The 20,000-nt window shown below is 42.8% G+C and overlaps 1 protein-coding gene across 2 annotated transcripts in view; it reads right to left on the reverse strand.

The window, feature by feature from the left end:
* Positions 1 to 20,000, reverse strand: part of pea15 (proliferation and apoptosis adaptor protein 15) — a 68,132-nt gene that overhangs the window by 31,542 nt on the left and 16,590 nt on the right. Inside the window, exon 1 of one of the 2 annotated variants that reach the window (XM_080451248.1) lies at positions 17,414 to 17,467. The exons of the other annotated variant lie outside the window; for it this stretch is intronic. The gene's annotated coding sequence lies outside the window, so the exon portion shown is untranslated. Of the gene's footprint in view, positions 1 to 17,413; positions 17,468 to 20,000 lie in introns of those variants that run through there. 2 annotated transcript variants of the gene reach the window in all.

The following is a 20,000-nucleotide window of genomic DNA, read 5'->3' on the forward strand; positions in this document are numbered from 1 at the left end:
TATTTTTAATATATTTTTTAAATGTTTATTTTATTTGAAAGTGAAATATCCCTTTAATTGTATATCGGGCAGAAGTTTTAGATGCGGACAGGTTTCCACCCGACAGAGACGATATAGTTTTCTTGATTTTATTTCACACTTGTTTCGCAACGTAAGCAAAATGTTTTCTCATGCCAATGAAGCCCCTTTGAATTGATCTGAATAGAGAGAGCGAGAGAGAGCGAGAGAGAGTGAGAGACGGGGGTGGGGGGGTAACAAACAGCAGCTGGAATCGCCATCGGAATTAAGACAATTCCCTCTTCCTCTTCTCTCGCCTTTTCCCCCCCCTCTCTTCCTTTAGCCGCCTCTTATTATATTCCTTTCCTTCCCTGTCAGACAATAGCTCTCATTGTCTTGGGCCATGTGTGATGAAAAATCGACATGATTCTTAAACGCGTGCCGTGGAAGAACATCACAACGTCACGCCGCTTGTTCAACGGACTGGAACTGGAACAAACGCACGTGGTGACATTGATTGACCTTAGAGACTGACAAAATGTCACACCCATTTAAAAAGCCACGGCGTCAGAATGCACGAGCACACATAGATGGACCTGTACACATTAACCCATTCAACACATATGTGTCATTTTAAGATTTCTTTGGCTATTCAAAAAATATGCAGATATACAAACATGGGAATGAATTCATTCTACTATTATGCCACCAATATGTGGAATTCCCTACCAACAGCCATCAAACACTGTGACTCCCTAGCCTCCTTCAAAACCACCAAAACCGCTCATATATATACTGTATGTCTTTATGTGTCTTGATGAATTGAATACACAGGACCAAAATGGAAACAAAATCCTAAATCCCATTGTTCTGTGTGAGAACAATAACATGTACGATGACACGTTAGTGACGTCAACATTATGAGACATTAACATTTCGAGGAGGAACGTATACGGAAGCCACAATATATCATTGATCTCCTTACATCAGAACAATGGGATATAGAATGAAAAAAATCAACGAGGTTTTCCATTCATTTAACTCCACTCCAGTGTATATCAAATGGACTCGTAATGTCATGTTCTGTCCGTGACACGTAAGGGTCCATTTGGTTGCATCTGTACACTCTCAGAGCACTGAGGTTTTCTGCTGTATAAACAATCAACAATATAGTGGAAAAAAAAATCCGCAGATATGTTTCAAAACAGGTGCGTGGGCGACAAACACTAGACAAGATAGAACAATACAAACAACAATAAAAGATGTGCCCACACACTGCCACTTGCACGTTCAACAGAAGGCATTTATTTAATTGGAGCTTTTCATGTTTCGTCGTGTAAACACGAGTCACGACCCGAAACGTTGCTCCTATTAATCCATGCAATCCGGGGACGCATCTGTGTCATTTCAGATTTTAGATATAGCCATTATTTTATACTTTGGCTATTCAAAAATAGCAGATATACAAGCTCATAGCGCGGCACCGAGTGCCGTGCTATGAGCTTGTAGCTTGTAGCTTGTAGCTCGTAGCTTGTAGCTCATGAGCTTGTAGATCTGCTATTTTTGAAAAATCATGAAAGCCAAATCTTTGAATATAGTTGAATAGATTGAATAGATATTGAATAGATTGATATAGTTGAATATAGCCTATATATATATTTAAAGCGAACATTTGTAACTCAAATCTTTGCTTCTGGGGGGGGGGGGGTCCCTGGAACAAAAATATTTTTAGATGGGGGTCCGCGACCAAATACATTTGGGGGTCAATGACATGAAAAGGGCTGAGAACCACTGATATTATAGCAACATACGGTTTGCAGAAAACTGTTAGGATTCAGAAGACATTTGTAGATGCGTTCCGGATTGAGTGGGTTAAATGAACGTGCAAGTGGCAGTGTGTGGGTACGTCTGTTATTGTTGATCTTGTCTGTATAACTGTATAACTATAGGAATCCAAACCCTGCAACAGCCCACTCTGTGTGCTTGGATATGACATGCAACACCATGTGTAAAGTCACACACATTGCCCGTATTGGGCTTTGCGCTATACTGTACCTATATTATGCACACATGAATAGTTACAGGCAGCGGGGATGAATGCTTTGTGTGTGTCGATACGCGCGTGTGTATTGTTTGTCAGAGCTCCTTTGTTTGCGTGCATGAAGGTGTGTGTAAGAGTCAGATTACGGGTCTGTAACTCTGAGAGTGTGTACAAATGGAAACAGATGCACCAGTAAGGGTCATTCAACTCTCAGAGTTAAATAAACACTGAGAATTGTACAGCGTATAGATCGGGGTCCCAAAGATTAGAAATATTTCCATTTGTACACTCTCAGAGTTGCAGAACCCTGTAAGGGTCCCTTTGTTGGACCACTGGCGGGCCTCAGACCAGACTTTGAGAAACGCGAGAGAGGGAGACAGAGAAAGACAGAGAGAGAGAGACACAGAGGGAGAGAGGGAGAGAGAGTACTGTTTGCCTTCTTTCTGCTGAATCTAAATGGCAAAAGCCTCAAGCCGCACGAGAGAAGACCAGATGGCCTCGACTAAAACCAGAGAGAGAGAGAGAGAGAGAGAGAGAGAGAGAGAGAGAGATTGGGAGCAACGAGGAGCGTGTGAAATGTATGGCCAGAGTGAGCGGGCGAGAGAGGAGATAAGGGGAGCGAGGGAACAGATGTGGAGATAGGCTGGCAAGCATTAATGAAGAGAGAAAAAAAGGAAAGCTGAGCGACCGAGAGAGAGAGAGAGAGAGAGAGAGAGGGTAGGATTAAGGGATGAGGTGTACAGCTTACATGCACACGCACACACGCACGCACGCACTCACACACTCACACACACACTCACATGGATGTGTCTGCACTCAGCATCACATATAAATACACACTTTGCATTGCTTCAGACATACACACAGATGCTTGCATGCCTGCGTACACACGCTTACTCACACAAACGTACACACACACACACACACACACGCGCGCGCACACATACACACACACACACACACACACACACACACACACACACACACACACACACACACACACACACACACACACACACACACACACACACACACACACACACACACACACACACACACACACACACACGCCTCTCATCAAAGCAGTGACCCTGGTCAGACAGTGGCCTGACAGTGGCATCACTGTACTGCTGAGCCAGGGTCAACATGAAGCCTGTCTCCATCGACCGCTGAGCTACCTGTAAACAACCCAGTGGCTGCTATTAAAGGTACCACGGATCTATAGCCGTCATTACCACTTCCTCACGTTCAGACACATGCGGTACAGCAGGGGATAGGGTCCATGCCAAAGCTGTAGCCAATTGCTGCGGACCCTGTGTTGAATGGCTTTGCATGCGTGATGCTAGCACCATAGGCAGGAATGACCATTCTAAGGTTGCTTGTTTGTCAAAAGACTTAAAGGAGACTTTACTTTTTTTATTATATGATTTAAATTGCCTGTAGGTTTGATGTAATTATGATTTATTTTTTTAATCCTGTAATTTTAGGTTGCATCAATTGATCAACTGATTTGAATCAACTGACTTCCAGTTGTGCTAAGATTGGATGCAATTATACAAGATATAATTATTGCCTTAAAGGTAGGGTAAGTGCATTTGCATTGGTTAAAATAAGTGTTAAATATCTCTATATTCTGATAGTACTCATTGCTATAGAGTGTTTGTTCAGTAACAGGAGTCTCCTTGTCTCTCCACCTCTTTATTAAACAGAAAATACATTTTCGTTTCAGTTTCAGTTTCATTTCCAATTTTATCCAACCAGGACAGAGAACTCAATCAGGATACAGATTAAACAAGTAAAATTGGAAGTGATGACACTAAGAAATGAGCAGACAAAATTGGAACTCGAACACTATACAAATTAAGCTTAAAAATGGGTACTTTCTCCTGATTGGCTGAGATTTTGACACCTACCGCAAAATGTATTTTCTGTTTATTAAAGAGCTGGAGAGACAGGGTAACATCTGTTACTGAAAAAACACTCTATTGCAATGATTACTATCAGAATACATTGTTTTAACCTTTTAACAAAATACTTTTTGTTTTAACCAAAACATATCACTTACCCTACCTTTAATTAGGCATTCCTGAATTAAAATGCAAGTATAGCGCTTAATGGGCTAACTGGCTAGAGGCGGCATTGGCTCAGCAGATAGAGCAGCCATCCCCGGCTCCTCCTGGCTGTGTGTCCAAGTGTCCTTGAGCAAGGCGATGAAGAAACCCCCAACTGGTCCCGGTGAGCAGGTGCCTTTGCATGGTTGCTTCCACTGTCGGCGTGTGAATGGGTCAATGAAACGCACTTTGGAGAAAGGCGCTATATAAAGGCACCATTTACCACCTAATGATGCTAGCTGCCTTCTATCATCTGTCTCCTTCCCTTCATTCACATCTACCTTTCACGGTTGAAGTGGTGTTAATAGACGGTCGTAATGGAGTCTATTTCAACCAGCATTCACCTGGCTCAACTTCCATTCAGTCTGTTTTCATGGAAACAGCAGAGTTGTTACTTAAAGGTCGCATAGACACCGATTCCTACATTCAAGTCATGAAGACAAAAAAGGTCAAACGGTCTTTCTCTGTCATAAAAAAAGCCTTAATTCATCTGAAATTGTTCAGCCTACTCTTAAAGGAGCACCTCGCCCATTTTCAACATATCTTCATATCATTGGTCCTCACTATTACTCATTATAAGATGGCACCATGTTCCGCTTGCTCTGTGTCACAGAGGAGGGTTGTGGACAGTTCAGAAACCCGCCTACCAATGACATCATCAGTACGCATGGTTTGATAACAAGATTTCAAAGCTTGTTTTTACATTTGGAAGAACAATGGCTTCTATTTCAGCACGTTAACTTGCCAGGAAGAGAAAGGCTGTAGTTTCTCTTAGCTTGGAATCCCCATCGGTGATGTCATTGGTGGGCAGGTTTCTGAACTGTCCATAGCCCACCAATGAGACTCACCAATGAAGAGTAAGTGCACAGAAATGGCGCCATCTTATAATGAGGATTAGTGAGGACCAATTATAAGACAAGGTTGAAAATGGGTCAAGTGCTACCATCTATTGGCCAACTAATGGCTTGAAGTGTGTTAATGAATTATAATCATATTTATTTGCAGTTATGCAGATAAATGGCCATTTCGGGTTGGTGACTTTCCCAGACCACCTCAAAGGACGGGCAGCCACACAGATCAAACACCTGGTCATTAGGATAATGAATCTCTCGCTGTACACACTACAGTACAATCCTGAGTGTTCATTTAACTCCGAGTGAGTGTCAAAAATTTACCCAGTCCATTGTTTACACCCTCAGTTACATTAACACTTGATGTGATTTTACTGTATCCAAATTGTAAAATGATATGATATTACATGTTCTTGCTGCTATTTTATACACAATGCATTAACATACAATTAGCAATAATGAGCTACCTGCCCATTTCTGCTGTAACGAAGCAGCAGCATTCATTCAATTACTGCAGGGGCTCTAATAATGATTATGCTCTTAGTCGTATTTTGGTCACATTGTACGTGGTTTTAACTCATGTTTTAACCTACTGTTATTGTCTATTATATTTTATATTTGTATCATACAGACATACACACAGTATATATACATCTACATATTATACAATATACATACATACTGTATTATGTAAGCTGTACAAACATACATGCATGCTGTAGATACAAACAATTGCTTTTCTAGGTTCATTATGTCTTCTGGACATATTTTGTTGGCTAGCTAACTTGCCCTGCTAGCCTTGACGACCTTGCAGGATTATGCAAAGGCTAAAATGTAACTTAGATAGCATGTTATGTAGACAGATATCCAGGTCATTGTTGACCTGGCATCCTATAGTGTGTATAGTTTCAATGTAGGCTGATGATAGGTTCTTGGTTTACGTATGTATTAGTTATTATTAGATTATTGGTTTACTTATGTATTACTTTATTATTAGATTACTATTTTTATGCATTTGATGTATTATGATGTATTATCTTGTGTCCTTGCTTACTGTAAATCGCTCTGGATTAAGAGTGTCTAGCTAAATGCCTAAACTGTAAACTGTAAACTCTAGTTAGCTTACTAACAGCTGTTTCTTTGACAATCTACAATATGGTGTTTCCCAGGGCAACGGTCAGAACAGCGGTGCTATTTGTGTACATAGTTGTAAACTCTGCAAAGCTTATGCTGGCCAGGTTAGTCACAACACGTCACATCAACCTCAATATGCAAGCTACGCAAGGGATGTCATGAAACATAATCAAACTGACAAACAATCACAACAGAGGTATAGGTCGCTTTCTTCCGCATGCTAAATCTAAATCAGTGATTCTCAAGGGGGCCCACTTGAAAATTGTTCACAGGCCCACCCATTTGACCACTTAATGATCGACTAATCGATTTTAAAGTCCCTATATTCATCTGTATAACTAATTTTTCATGGTTTCAAAGAAACAAATGCCATTATTATCATTTTTGTAACATACATTATTTTAATATTATACTATTGTTAAAATCTTTGCATTTTGCCAATTATTTGGGGGCCCACACTTGCAGTACCCTCACAGCCCACCAGCTGGCCCTGATTCTGTGCCTATCGGTATATAACTCGAACGGCACTGAGTCGGCTCAAGCGAACTTCGCTCGCCTGAGCTCGCTCCGCGCTCGCTCCGCGCTCGCTCCGCGCTGCCTCTTGTGGCTCAAGTTCGCTTGAGACGGCGCGCATCCGTCGCGGTCAAAAACTATACTTTATCAGCCCCCAAAAAATTCTGTGGTTGTTGGAAAAATAGTGGCGGCAGCAGGATTCGATCCCAGGAGGTTGGGGTTGGCGGTCTAATGATTAGCGAGGCACGCCACCAGACTGGGTGCTGAAATGTGGTTTCGAGCTGTATTAGAATGTGACAACGCCCCCACTGTCCCCTCTGGGGCCGGTGTCCTCGTTTTCTCACGCAGGGCGTGGCTTCCCAAGTCCTGCAGGGCGTGGCTTCCCACGTCCTGCAGGGCGGGGCTTCCCAAGTCCTGCAGGGCGGGGCTTCCCAAGTCCTGCAGGGCGTGGCTTCCCAAGTCCTGCAGGGCGGGGCTTCCCAAGTCCTGCAGGGCGGGGCTTCCCAAGTCCTGCAGGGCGGGGCTTCCCAAGTCCTGCAGGGCGGGGCTTCCCAAGTCCTGCAGGGCGGGGCTTCCCAAGTCCTGTGCACTTCCAAATATAGCCCGGCGCACAGCTTGAGAATCACTGATCTAAAGGATCCAGCCGCTAATAGCACGGTGTAAGCTTACAGTAATATCCTTAATAATGTCCTTATATGGTGCTGTATAGCTGGCTGGTTCAGATATGAGGCCATGATGCTGACAGCTAGCTCAGATGCTTCTGCACTTTCCAGCTCGATAACAATCTATTGCATCATGAGGAGAATTGATGGCACATCCCTGCAGCCGCTCCTTAAAATCACTGCTTTATTTATGAGGGGATCAAAGAAACACCAGCAGGTAGTCAAGGACACAATAAAACAGCAAAAATGATGATCCTGAAATCTCTCTCTCTCTCTTTCTCCGTGTGTGTTTGTGTGTGTGTGTGTGTGTGTGTGTGTGTGTGTGTGTGTGTGTGTGTGTGTGTGTGTGTGTGTGTGCGTACGTGCGTGCGTGCGTGCGTGCGTGCGTGCGTGCGTGCGTGCGTGCGTGCGTGCGTGCGTGCGTGCGTGCGTGCGTGCGTGCGTGCGTGCGTGCGTGCGTGCGTGCGTGCGTGCGTGCGTGCGTGCGCGTGCGTGCGTGCGTGCGTGCATGCGTGCGTATATACAGTATATATGGAAGCTGGGATGGACGGACGGACGGACGTAGATAGATAGATAGATAGATAAATAGATAGATAGATAGATAGATATATATATAGATATATAGATAGATAGATAGATAGATAGATAGATAGATAGATAGATAGATAGATAGATAGATAGATAGATGGTGGATTGATTGATTGGAGGCAGATGGTGGATTTCTGGGTTCCCACTATTGACTGATCCATCTCAAACTTGTTAAAGTGGTGAGCAGATGGTTCAGTGTCTCTTGGAGGACAAAGAGGTTTTGCACAGTGATGGCTGTGTGGTGTGTGCGTGTGCGTGTGCGCGCGCACACGTGTGTGTGTGTGTGTGTTTGGTGTGTAAGCAAGAACTGCGTACTGGAAAATCATGGAAATGCTTCATTAGTGTTTCAGCTTTATGGGAGATAAAAATATCTCTGTGCCTCTGGGAAGCGAACAGAGGGAGGGAGGGAGGGAGGGATGAGAGAGAGAGAGAGAGAGAGAGAGAGAGAGAGAGAGAGAGAGAGAGAGAGAGAGAGAGAGAGAGAGAGAGAGAGAGAGAGAGAGAGAGAGAGAGAGAGGGGGGGGGAAGCAAATGGTGAGACCAGGGAAGCAGGAAGAGAGACAGAAAGAGAGAATGAGAGAAAGAAAGACAGATACACAGAGAGAGAAGGAGGAAGAGAGAGAGAGAGAGACTTGGCAATTAACTAAAAATATATCGAAACTAGAACCAATTGACGACTTATAACCGAACAATCAATATAAATAAATGTTTTTAAATCAACGAATCAACAAGAATATAATTTGAATAGATTGTTCATAATTGACCAAATCGTCTGATTAACCACTTGACCCTGTATTATATACTTTGTTGTGCAATGGTGACAAAAACAGTCAAAATAGACGATCTATAAGCTCACAAAAGGTTTATATGCGACCCGTAGGTCTGCTATTGTTCACTTTTTTAAATAATCGTTCATTAATCGTAAATCGACGCTAAAGTTTGAAATAATGGTCATAATGATTTGAAGTCATAACGCCCAGCAGCCATAGTTTGAGTAGAGAGAAAGGCAGAGCTAGATAAAAGATCCAACAATGAAATATTTAAAAAGACAACTGAGAGAAAAGAGACAGTCTGAGTGGTATTGTGCATGTAATAGTGCACATTATCGTCTCTGTCGGGTGGAAACCAAAACTGGAATCAAATAAAAAAATAGCAAAAAGTAGCAAATCTACAAGCTCAAAACGCGTTGCTTCGCACCGCGTTTCGAGCTTGCAGATCTGCTACTTTTGATGCTTTTGTGTGACTTTGATCAAGTAAGGCGTTAATTTACAAAGAAAATCTAATAATAATTCAAATAAGGAGATAAGAGGTTTCTGCCTGACACCAACGTTATGCTGAGGGCTGTCATGTGTCATTTTGAGCACGGATCCAGACAAAAGGGACAAATCTACTTCTGACGTCACTCGTCACAGACATCCCGCTGAGAAGTTGAGTCAAAAATATCTCTCCCTCCTCCTCCTCCTCCTCCTCCTCGTCCCCATCCTCCCTTTTCTCTCTCATCACTCTGCTCCTCATCCTCATTTTCTCTCTAATCATCACTCGCCTCCTCATCGTAGCTTAAAGACGACCATTTTCAACATGTCTTCATATAATTGGTCCTTACTAATGCTCAAGATAAAAATGTAGATTTTTTCAATACTCAGTCTGTGTCTCAGAGGAAGGCTGTGGACACTTCAGAAACCCGCCTACAAGTGACATCATCGTTAGGCAGGTTTTTTTTATTTTTTTCAAACAGATATAAAATTTTTGATTTTTATTAGCGCGAGAACAATGGCTTCCATTACACCATGCTAACTTTCCAGGAATAGAAAGCCTGCAGTTTCTATTAGCTTGGATTCTCCATCGATGATGTCACTGGTAGGTGGGTTTCTGAACTGTCCACAGCCCCTCCTCTGAGACACAGACCAAGTAGACAACAATTGTACCATATTATAATGAGCATTAGTGAGGACAAATTATATGCCTACGTATATAGATACTGTATCACTACCTATAGATAGGTTGAAAATGGGTGAAGTCGTCCTTTAACCACTTAAACCCACCAGTCTATACTTGACATTGACCCCCTCCTTCTTTCCCCTCAACACCAAATCAATACGAGCTTTTGTGCGATTGTCTATTTCCGCACGAATGTTCGCCTATTATGATAGAAGCCCAGAGCAGGGATGCTAGGGTTCACTGAGTTCCTCCCAGGTGTCCCTCAGGAGAGCAGTCGCTCGACAGCTCGCAGCGTTTTATCCGGTATAAAGAGAATGATTAGAAGTCTCGGTGCCAAAACGATGTCACCCTGTCTCACCCTCAAACTTTAAATTGCCAAGAGAAGCCCGGCTTACTGGCTTGGAGCCGTGGAACGCCGAGTGCCATTTGGTCATTCATTTTTAGGTGCGCAGAAGTGGCACTTAATACAATAGATAGTGTTACTGTCGGGTGGAAAAACCTTTTGGGGAGAGCTGGTTGTATCATTCCCCCCATTTGCGTATATGGCCATGCTCTGTCATGAGAGAACAGGGAGTTACTTTGGGAATAGAGGGACCTGCAGGACTTTTTTTGTGTTATCCTTTTAAAGCCTTAATGTCTTACTGTACCTCGTACTGTTTACATCTGACTAACAAAGTATTCAATCGTTAAAGGTAGGGTAAGTGATATTTTTTGGTTAAAACAAAAAGTATTTTTTAAAAGGTTAAAGCACTATATTGTGATAGTAACCATTGCTATAGAGTGTTCAGTAACAGGGGCCTCCCCGTCTCTCCAGCTCTTTAATAAACAGAAAATACATTTTTTTTGGTAGGTGACAATATTTCAGCCAATCAGAAGAGAGTACCCATTTATCAGCTTAATTTTTATAGTGTTCCAGTTCCCATTTTGCCTGCTCATTTCTTAGTGTTGTAGGGATCACACACTGGATGATATCGCAGCATATGAACACAGGACGTAATTATCTCATAAACCATATAAATATGATTTATGAATCAATTACAATATAATAATACATACATATAGATATATATATAGATATTATTATTATTGAAACTTACGTCACTGTAATGTAACGTGAGTTCTTGGACAGGTTTATATAAATGTCAGTTTAATCAGAGAGAGATAATCCTTAACTGGTTCAACAAAAGAGGCCAAAAATCATTGCTTTCCTTGTTACAATAAAATTGGGTTTATTCAGACTTCACTGTTACAAGTATTTATAAAGCAACGCTTGGGAAACAGAAACTTATGTTGTGTATGTAGTTAAATGTGGGGAGAGAAAAAAACAGGAGAGAGAAAAAGTCACAGAGAGTAAAAGAAGGAATCGCATTGGGGATGCATTATTGTAACACCTTCTGAGTTATGCTCAACTATAACAGATATTCTCTTGTAAACACAGTAACGTCGCCTTAAGATTAATGCACAAATCAAAATGGTTCAAACACACCTTTAGACCCGGATGGGGCCTGAGTCCGGAGACTCTGGGTTCGGGAGAAAGGTACACAGCCGCGCTCTAAAGCCCAACTTGGCACTGGTTCTAGCGAGTGGTCTCAGAGTTCGGGAGTCTCAGTGTAAAGGCAATACTGAGTTGGCATCGACGGTGGCGGAGACCGGGTCGCCGAGTTGACCGCGGTGATGTCCTCTTGGAGAAGGGCGCACTTCACGGCTCGGGTGCGTGTGCGATGGAGATGAGTGGAGCGGAGACCTTCTGATCAGTCTCTGCTCCTGCAGCGGCTGCGGGTTGCAGCGGCCTGGACCTGGACCTCCTCCTTGGTGGTTCCGTGTTGAAGAGCCCTAGGAAGGTGATTAAACCTCCTCGTCGTTGGTTGGTGATGGGAGAGCCAGGGAGAGGGTCATCCCTTGGCGGCTTTGAGCGTAGAGTAGTGTTTGTGAGGAGCCTTTATGCCCCTAGATTTCTTTGAAGTGTTTCCCAGTCCTCTCTATATGTTAATTCCTTATCTGCTGTGGGATTGCTGACTCTGGGGCACGGGCGGGGAAAAGCAAAACCCTTTCGTGCATTTTATGACCCAGGTCAGCCATGGGCCCCCCTTGGGTCATGCCCCGGTCACTTCTAAACACCAGGCATACATTTGGAAATACCGCATAGTAATACATTTTCACATTATTGTCCATTATTGTCCACATGTCTCTCCATGAGGTCACGTGTAATGTCTTCTTTGTGGTGAAAACATGATTTTCCATGCGCTCAAAAAGAGGGAGAAAGAGTGAGAGAGAGAGGGGGGGGGGGGAAGTTGTCTGTGTGTGTGTGTGTGTGTGTGTGTGTGTGGGTCACAAAGGACAATGTGCCTTTTTCACCCCCCGGTGAGGAGCGTCTGTCTGACTGATCTCCAAGGCTTGTCTTCTCGCCAGATCTGCCGTTCCTTCCTGGTTGTCATCTTTGATGTCAGGATGGGGGAGAGATAATGGGAAATTCCAAACAGCTCCTTGGTGAGCAGTCTGGATTTTACGGTTTGTCCGCAACGTCTCTCTCTGTTATCACCGTGTCGATTACAGTGTCATCACTTCCAATTTCACTTGTTTAATCTGTATCCTGACTGAGTTCTCTATCCTTATTGGATAAAATTGGAAATGAAACTGAAACTGAAACGAAAACGCATTTTCTGTTTTATAAAGAGCTGGAGAGACATGGAGACTCCTGTTACTGATCAGACACTCTATAGCAATGAGTACTATCAGAATATAGAGCTATTTAACACTTATTTTAACCAAAGAAAATCACTTACCCTACCTTTAAATAAAAAGGGCATATGTCCAACAAGCTTGTGTTACTTTGCAGGATTCAAATTGTAAACATATTTTTAAAAAAAAGCTGATCTACAAGCTCAAAATTGAGCTGATGAAGGGCATTTACGACAAAACGAACAGAGTTAAAATACGGAGATAGGAGGTTTCTGCCCCGACGGCGACGATATGTAGGTGCAGCTCATACACGTAAGGGGTCAAACGTGGCAACACGTTCATACCGTACCTTTTAACCTTTGTAGCCATAAATGAAACATTGTATTCTTTCAACCTTTACATACAGTACTTTTTCAATCACACCCACCTTGAAGGCTTTTTGTAGACAAAAGACCCAACGACATACAGTAACTGGAAGACTAAACTGACGGAGTCATTATGCCAAGCTGCCGTCGTTTCTCAGCCAGCCATATACTGGAAAATAAGCCGCTAATGGCAGCAGTGCTTTTACCGTAAGTGCAACCTGTCACGTTTCAAGTTAGACCTGTTGAAGTTTATCACCCCCGAAGCTGTGGAGAGCGGATGTAACACTGATAGTTAAATGTACAGTTATAAGCAGGGGTGGATTTGCTGGGGGGGGGTGGGGGGGGGATCCATGCCGCTGCTCTTGATATTCCCGCTCTGGTCATATATTTTTAATGGTTGGTGGGGCTATCGTTGCTGTCGGGCTTATCTCCATATTCTAACTTTTGGTGTTTTTTTTAAATTAATGCCCTGCTTGATCATACTACAGCGTCACACAAAAGTATCAAAAGTAGCAGATCTGCGAGCTGCTATTTGGGAATTTGAATCCTGAAAAAGGTACAGTATTTGAGCAGGCATTCAAGTTTACGATTGATGTTTACGGCCTGGAAAATGTACAGAATTTTGAATGAAAGTGTTGGAACACGCTTGAATTGGTGTAAACTGTGACATGCTCTCATAAATCATAAATGAATGCTGTACCGTACATGCAGTACAGTACAGTTCAGTAGTAAAGTCACAACTAGGAAGATGTGGCTTTTGAAGTGACACTTGTTCATGTGTGTTGCAGTGGAATGGGCCTATCAGAACACTGGAATGGCAGGATTGACACACCACCCAAAGCCAATGAGATGTCAAATATATTCTAGTATTACAGTAACATTCGAACTTATCGATTTAATCAATTATAAACAAAATACTCAATAACTGATGATAAGTTAATAAAATAATCGATTCATAATCTATCCCTATTTTGGCATTAGCATGATCTACAAGCTCACAACGCATAGATTTACGACACATTGTGAGCTTGTAGATCTACTATTTTCACTGTTTTTGCACAACACCGTTGCGTGACGAAGTATAAAATACTGCTTAACCGATTATTGGATTAATCAAAGGAGTATAATCGATAGAACAATCTCTAAGTAAATGATCAATAGTTACAGCCCTATTCTGTATGATACACACAGGAAGAGGAATATTCTACAATCACTAGACAGACAGACAGACAGACAGACAGACAGACAGACAGACAGACAGACAGACAGACAGACAGACAGACAGACAGACAGACAGACAGACAGACAGACAGACAGACAGACAGACAGACAGGCAGACAGACAGACAGACAGACAGACCGTTGGAATGCTAGACAGGCACCCAGAAACAGGCAGGGCAGATAGACAGACAGGGTTGGAAACCTTTTATGTCCAAAACTAGTACGGAAAAAAAGAACCAGTGATCCAATCGATCCAAGTTATCATTTAGTCACAAGCTACTTGTTAATACAGACAGACAGACAGACAGACAGACAGACAGACAGACAGACAGACAGACAGACAGACAGACAGACAGACAGACAGACAGACAGACAGACAGACAGACAGACAGACAGACAGACAGACAGACAGACAGACAGACAGATAGACAGACAGACAGACAGGTAAAACTGGAGGTTGCTGCAACACAGGGTATTGATGTTTTGATCGTCCCCTGGTGTAATCAAGTAAACAAGGCAAAGTTTGGGTCTTGCTAATGAGCAGGCAAGCACAACGTCTAGCATTGTGTGTGTGTGTGTGTGTGTGTGTGTGTGTGTGTGTGTGTGTGTGTGTGTGTGTGTGTGTGTGTGTGTGTGTGTGTGTGTGTGTGTGTGTGTGTCGGTTCTGCTGGGGCACAACTGCGGAATTAAAAAGACAAGCAGAGACAGCCCTGAGGCGAACAAGGAGAGAATAGGAGAGAGCCAGAGAGAGAGGGAGAGAGAGCGAGAGGGATAGACAGAGAGGCGGGGGGGGTCAACAGAGAGAGAGATCGGATCGACAGAGAGTTGTTTTTAGCATCGTGTTGGGGAACATACCACAACAACATTTCGCTGCTTCTACCTGCATCTCTCAAGACAAAAAAATAACAAATACAAAGTGACAAATTAAAGGTAGGGTAAGTGATATTTTTTGGTTAAAACAAAAAGTATTTTGTTAAAAGGTTAAAGCACTATATTCTGATAGTAATCATTGCCATAGAGTGTTTTTTCAGTAACAGGAGTCTCCCCGTCTCTCCAGCTCTTTGATAAACAGAAAATACATTATTCGGTAGGTGTCAAAATCTCAGCCAATCAGGAGAAAGTACCCATTTTTAAGCTTCATTTTTGTAGTGTTCCAGTTCCAATTGTGCCAGCTCATTTCTTAGTGTCATCACTTCCAATTTCACTTGTTTAATCTATATCCTGATTGAGTTCTCTATCCTGATTGATAGAATTGGAAATTAAACTGAAACTGAAACGAAAATGCATTTTCTGTTTAATAAAGAGCTGGAGAGACAAGGAGACTCCTTTTACTGAACAAACACTCTATAGCAATGAGTACTATCAGAATATAGAGCTATTTAACACTTATTTTAACCAAAGAAAATCACTTACCCTACCTTTAATACTCTTAAAGGAATACTTCACCCAAAAAATGTCACCCTATCAATTACTCACCCCATGAAGCCTTGAATTCACAGGGGGGGGGGGGGGAATCACCTTTTAATTCATGGAGATTTGCTTTAGTTTTTGTCACATTCCTGAGCCAATAATCCAATATTTGACTAATTGAAGTTAATAGGAGACCAATCTTAACAAAACCATATTTAAAACATTCTCTTTGAACCCGGATCATCAGTACAGGTTCATCAGTGAATAAAACTGTGAGAATTGTTTTGGAGTTTATATTATTCTTTTACAAACAGAGGACACAGGAAATATTGAATTATTGTGACAAAAACAAAAACAAATCTGCATGAATTCAAAAGGTGATTCGAAGTAATTTTGTGGGTGAAGTATTCCTTGAATTCTTGATTGTCTTGATTGTTGATTCTTGAGAGAGAAGAGAGGGGAGATCGACAGAGAGAGGGAGGTGGGGGTCAACAGAGAGAGAGAGAGGCAGAGAGAGAGGGAGAAAGAGAGAGAGAGCGCGCGCGAGAGAGAGAGAGAGAGAGAGAGGCAGAGGCAGAGGCAGAGGCAGAGGCAGAGAGAGAGAGAGCCACGGGGCCAGCATCAAGACAGCTTAATCACAGCTTGTAATAATTCAAAATCCTCTTAACTGGTGTCTGAAGAGTGTGTTTACAACGTGTGTCCTGTTGAGATGAGGAGGACCAGATGCCAACAGAGGTTGCACTAACAGGGTCTCATTTCCCGTAGGGGTCAGAGTTCGAAGGAAAAAACACTTCAGTTCAAAAGGTAGAGGGGAGATGGGACAGGAGGGGGGGGGGGGGGGGGTTGAGCCGCTGCTGCAGCGTTGCTAATTCCTGTCCAAGCTGCAGCATTGGGTTCACCGTTTGAAGTAAACATCCATGAAATTCTAAACCTTAACATCACTAACGAGACACTTCGTCTGAGCCTAACCATGCTTGGACAAAAGATGTTTTTTTGGTTGTTTCATTCATGAAACACCCAACGTGGCTCAGATGACCAATACAACCTTTTTATGGCGTGGCTATAGATTTGTCTGCATGCGTGTGCATCCGCACGTGTGTATGTGCATGTTTTTGTGCAGAGCTAAATCTAGCAAACCGCTAAACCAATCATCTGCAAATGTCTTGTGCACAATGCCTTAGTACCTCCAATATTATTATTTTTACATAACAATTTTTGTAATGTTTTCGAAATATTTATATGAAGTCATACGTCATAGATATCATGTCTGTCGGGTGGAAACCTTGTATGTCCAAACAAGTTACTTTTCAGGATTCAAATTCAAAAACAGCGAACGTGGCACTTTGCACCGCAATTTCAAGGTTGCAGATCTGCTACTTGTGATGCTTTTGTGTGACACAGTATCAAATACACAAAAACACAAAAGAATGAAATATGGAGATCGGAGGTTTCTGCCCGACAGCAACGATATGTCATAGACGTCACAGACTGGCCACATGAAGTCTGAGATCCAAGCGAAGTGAAGCCACTCTGTTATTGGAGATAGTTTGGACCCAGTTTTTCTTTGACAGTAAAAAAGGTGAGCTATTTAAATGCTCTGTACAGTTGAATTTTCTTCGCTTTGTCTTTTCATCTTTTTGAGCTCAGCTCACTGTTCTCTCACCAGAACTGCAAGTCTGCAACAGATCATGTTCCCCTCATTTCCTAAATAGGCCTCTTGGGCGTTGAACAGCGGAGTCTGACAAACAAAGAAACCTAATTCCGTTATTTATATTTTTTCAGTATTTTTTTAATTTTATTTCTTTCCTGCTTTTTTTTAAAAACTTTTGGTCCTCGTCTTTCTGCCCTGTGAGGTGTAGCTACCGGGTGGGTTGTTGTCGAGGTAAAGAACGGTCTGCGCTCACGGAGCAGCTGGAGGACAAAGAATCACACGTCTCACATTGGTTCAGTGTTGCCAGATCTTGTGAGAGAAATAAGCAACCAAAAGAACACATGAGCACTTTAATATTTGAAAATAGACGATCTACAAGCTCGCTACAAGCTTGTAGATCTGCTATTTTCAAAACACAAATCTGGTACGGGCACAACATGTTTTCAGATGGGGATACGTGGGCAATTACATATTGATTTTGGGGGCCTTGACATGACAATGTTTGCGAACCACTGGTTTTAACAACAATTGGGAAGCAAGCCCAAATAAGCAACTACCTTTTTAGAAACAAGCCCAAAAATATATATATTTACAAGCAACTTTACAGAAAAACAAGCCCAAAGTTGCTTATAATAAGCGGACATGGCAACGCTACTTTGGTTCCTCTGCAGCCTCCTCGCCTCTTCTCTTTCCTTCCTCTGCTTTCTCGTTCCTTCCTCCCACTGTCTCCGCCTCCTCATCACTCCTTTACCATCTGTGTCTCTCTCTCTTACTCATCTGTTTCTCTCTCTCTGCCTCTCACTCTCTTTTTTTGCCTGTGGCCTGTTTTGCCTCTCTCTCGCTCTCCCTCCCCATTTCTCTCTCTCTCTGCTCTAACATCCTGTATGCTGTATCGGATCTCAGTCTTTCTACCTCCACCATAGGTTGTTGATATTCTTTTATTTCACCATGTTTGAACCCTCTCTGCGTCTCACCTCTAGATTAATGATAAACTGCGTTCCTTGCTCTGTGATGTTCTGCTCATTCTGTAATGTGTGTCTTTCAGATGGAGAAAAACACTCAGTTTACACGGAGTAATAGTGAAATACTGCTTGAGCACACAAAGATGCAGATAGACAGAGAGGCGTTTGTGTGTGGGTGTGTGGGTGGGTGTGTGTGTGTGTATGCGTGTATGCGTGTGTGCGTGCGCGTGTGCGTGTACGCGTGCGTGTGCAACAGTCAATCGAACCAATTGATTATAAAAATAATAATGATAATTTTATTACATAATTGATAAGTAATCAAATCCTATTTTGGGCATTCCATTATAGATTATAGAAGTTTCAAAAACTATATTTTCACGGCACCAATGTACAACGAAGTATAAGGTTTAAATGGTTAATTGATTCGTTAATATATGAAAAAAAAAGATTAATCGAAAACAAAAATCATAAATAGAATAACCGCCAAACAAATCAATATCTGCAGCTCGACATCAGTATTTGACGTGAGACAGACGCATGCACAGTGGTACAGTTATAAATACGAGATCGCACCTACAATTTCCCCTGCTATCGTATCAACGTGTACAACCTGTGTATGGGGTCACACAGCATGAGAACTCCATTGTTGTTTGCTGTGTGCGAGGGTTGTGAGGCATGTGTAGAAACATCAGCCTCGGACCCCCGGGGGACCTCACTCAATATGCCCATCGCTCTCTCTACACAGCTGCTGTTTCTGGCCTCGAAATACAAAAGCTCAGCAATGAGGGGAGAGAGTATGTAATATCTATACGTGTATTATGCTATATTGTAACCACACACACACACACAAACACACACGCGCACGCACACACACACACACACACACACACACACACACACACACACACACACACAGACACACACACACACACACACACACACACACACACACACACACACACACACACACACACACACACACACACACACACACACACACACACACACAAAGACAGGCACAGATGTGCATATACAGCAGGCCACACACTAAAATAATGAGCAATTGTAAATAGAATAATACATACAAAGCAAAATCTAATCTAATTTAACTCAGAACTGGCCTTATACCCTCGAGCGTGCAACGATTAAAATTCACGGACACACACAGTCATCCACCCACCGGCACGTACACACACACACACACACACGCACAAACATGCACAAACACACAACCATTCATACATGCAACAAACATCCACAGACGTAGACACATGCACACAAAAGTACCCCCCCCCCACACACACGCACACAGAGCCACCCACACACAGCTGGCTGTGGTGCGGAAGCAGCCATTCTTCATGCTGATAATGGGTCAGTAAGTGTAACTCACTGTTTAACCGGACCTGGCCTGGCTCCAGCAGGAAGCATGTGTGCAGCCACACACACACACACACACACACACACACACACACACACACACACACACACACACACACACACACACACACACACACACACACACACACACACACACACACACACACACACACACACACACACTCATACACACGCAACTCACACTCACGCTGTATGTTCAAAGCAACAAACGCACAAGAATCAAAAGAACGATTCAGGGGTCAGAGGTCGCATGCATGCACCCATGAACAGATGTACGCTCACACACACACATATAGGATTGGGATCCGGAAACCGGAGGAACACAGAATAAAACCCACTTCTACCCACTTACTGTCAGCCAAACAAAATGTATTCGCGCAGATCCACTGTTTGAAAACAGCCCGGGTGTCATGGCAGCCGGGGGGGATATAGACATAAAGTTATTATAAAAACCTACAGTACAGTGGACACCGGCAAAAT

This window comes from Gymnoscopelus braueri (genome assembly GCF_963280865.1).
Source record: "Gymnoscopelus braueri genome assembly, chromosome: 15".
Taxonomy (NCBI): domain Eukaryota; kingdom Metazoa; phylum Chordata; class Actinopteri; order Myctophiformes; family Myctophidae; genus Gymnoscopelus; species Gymnoscopelus braueri.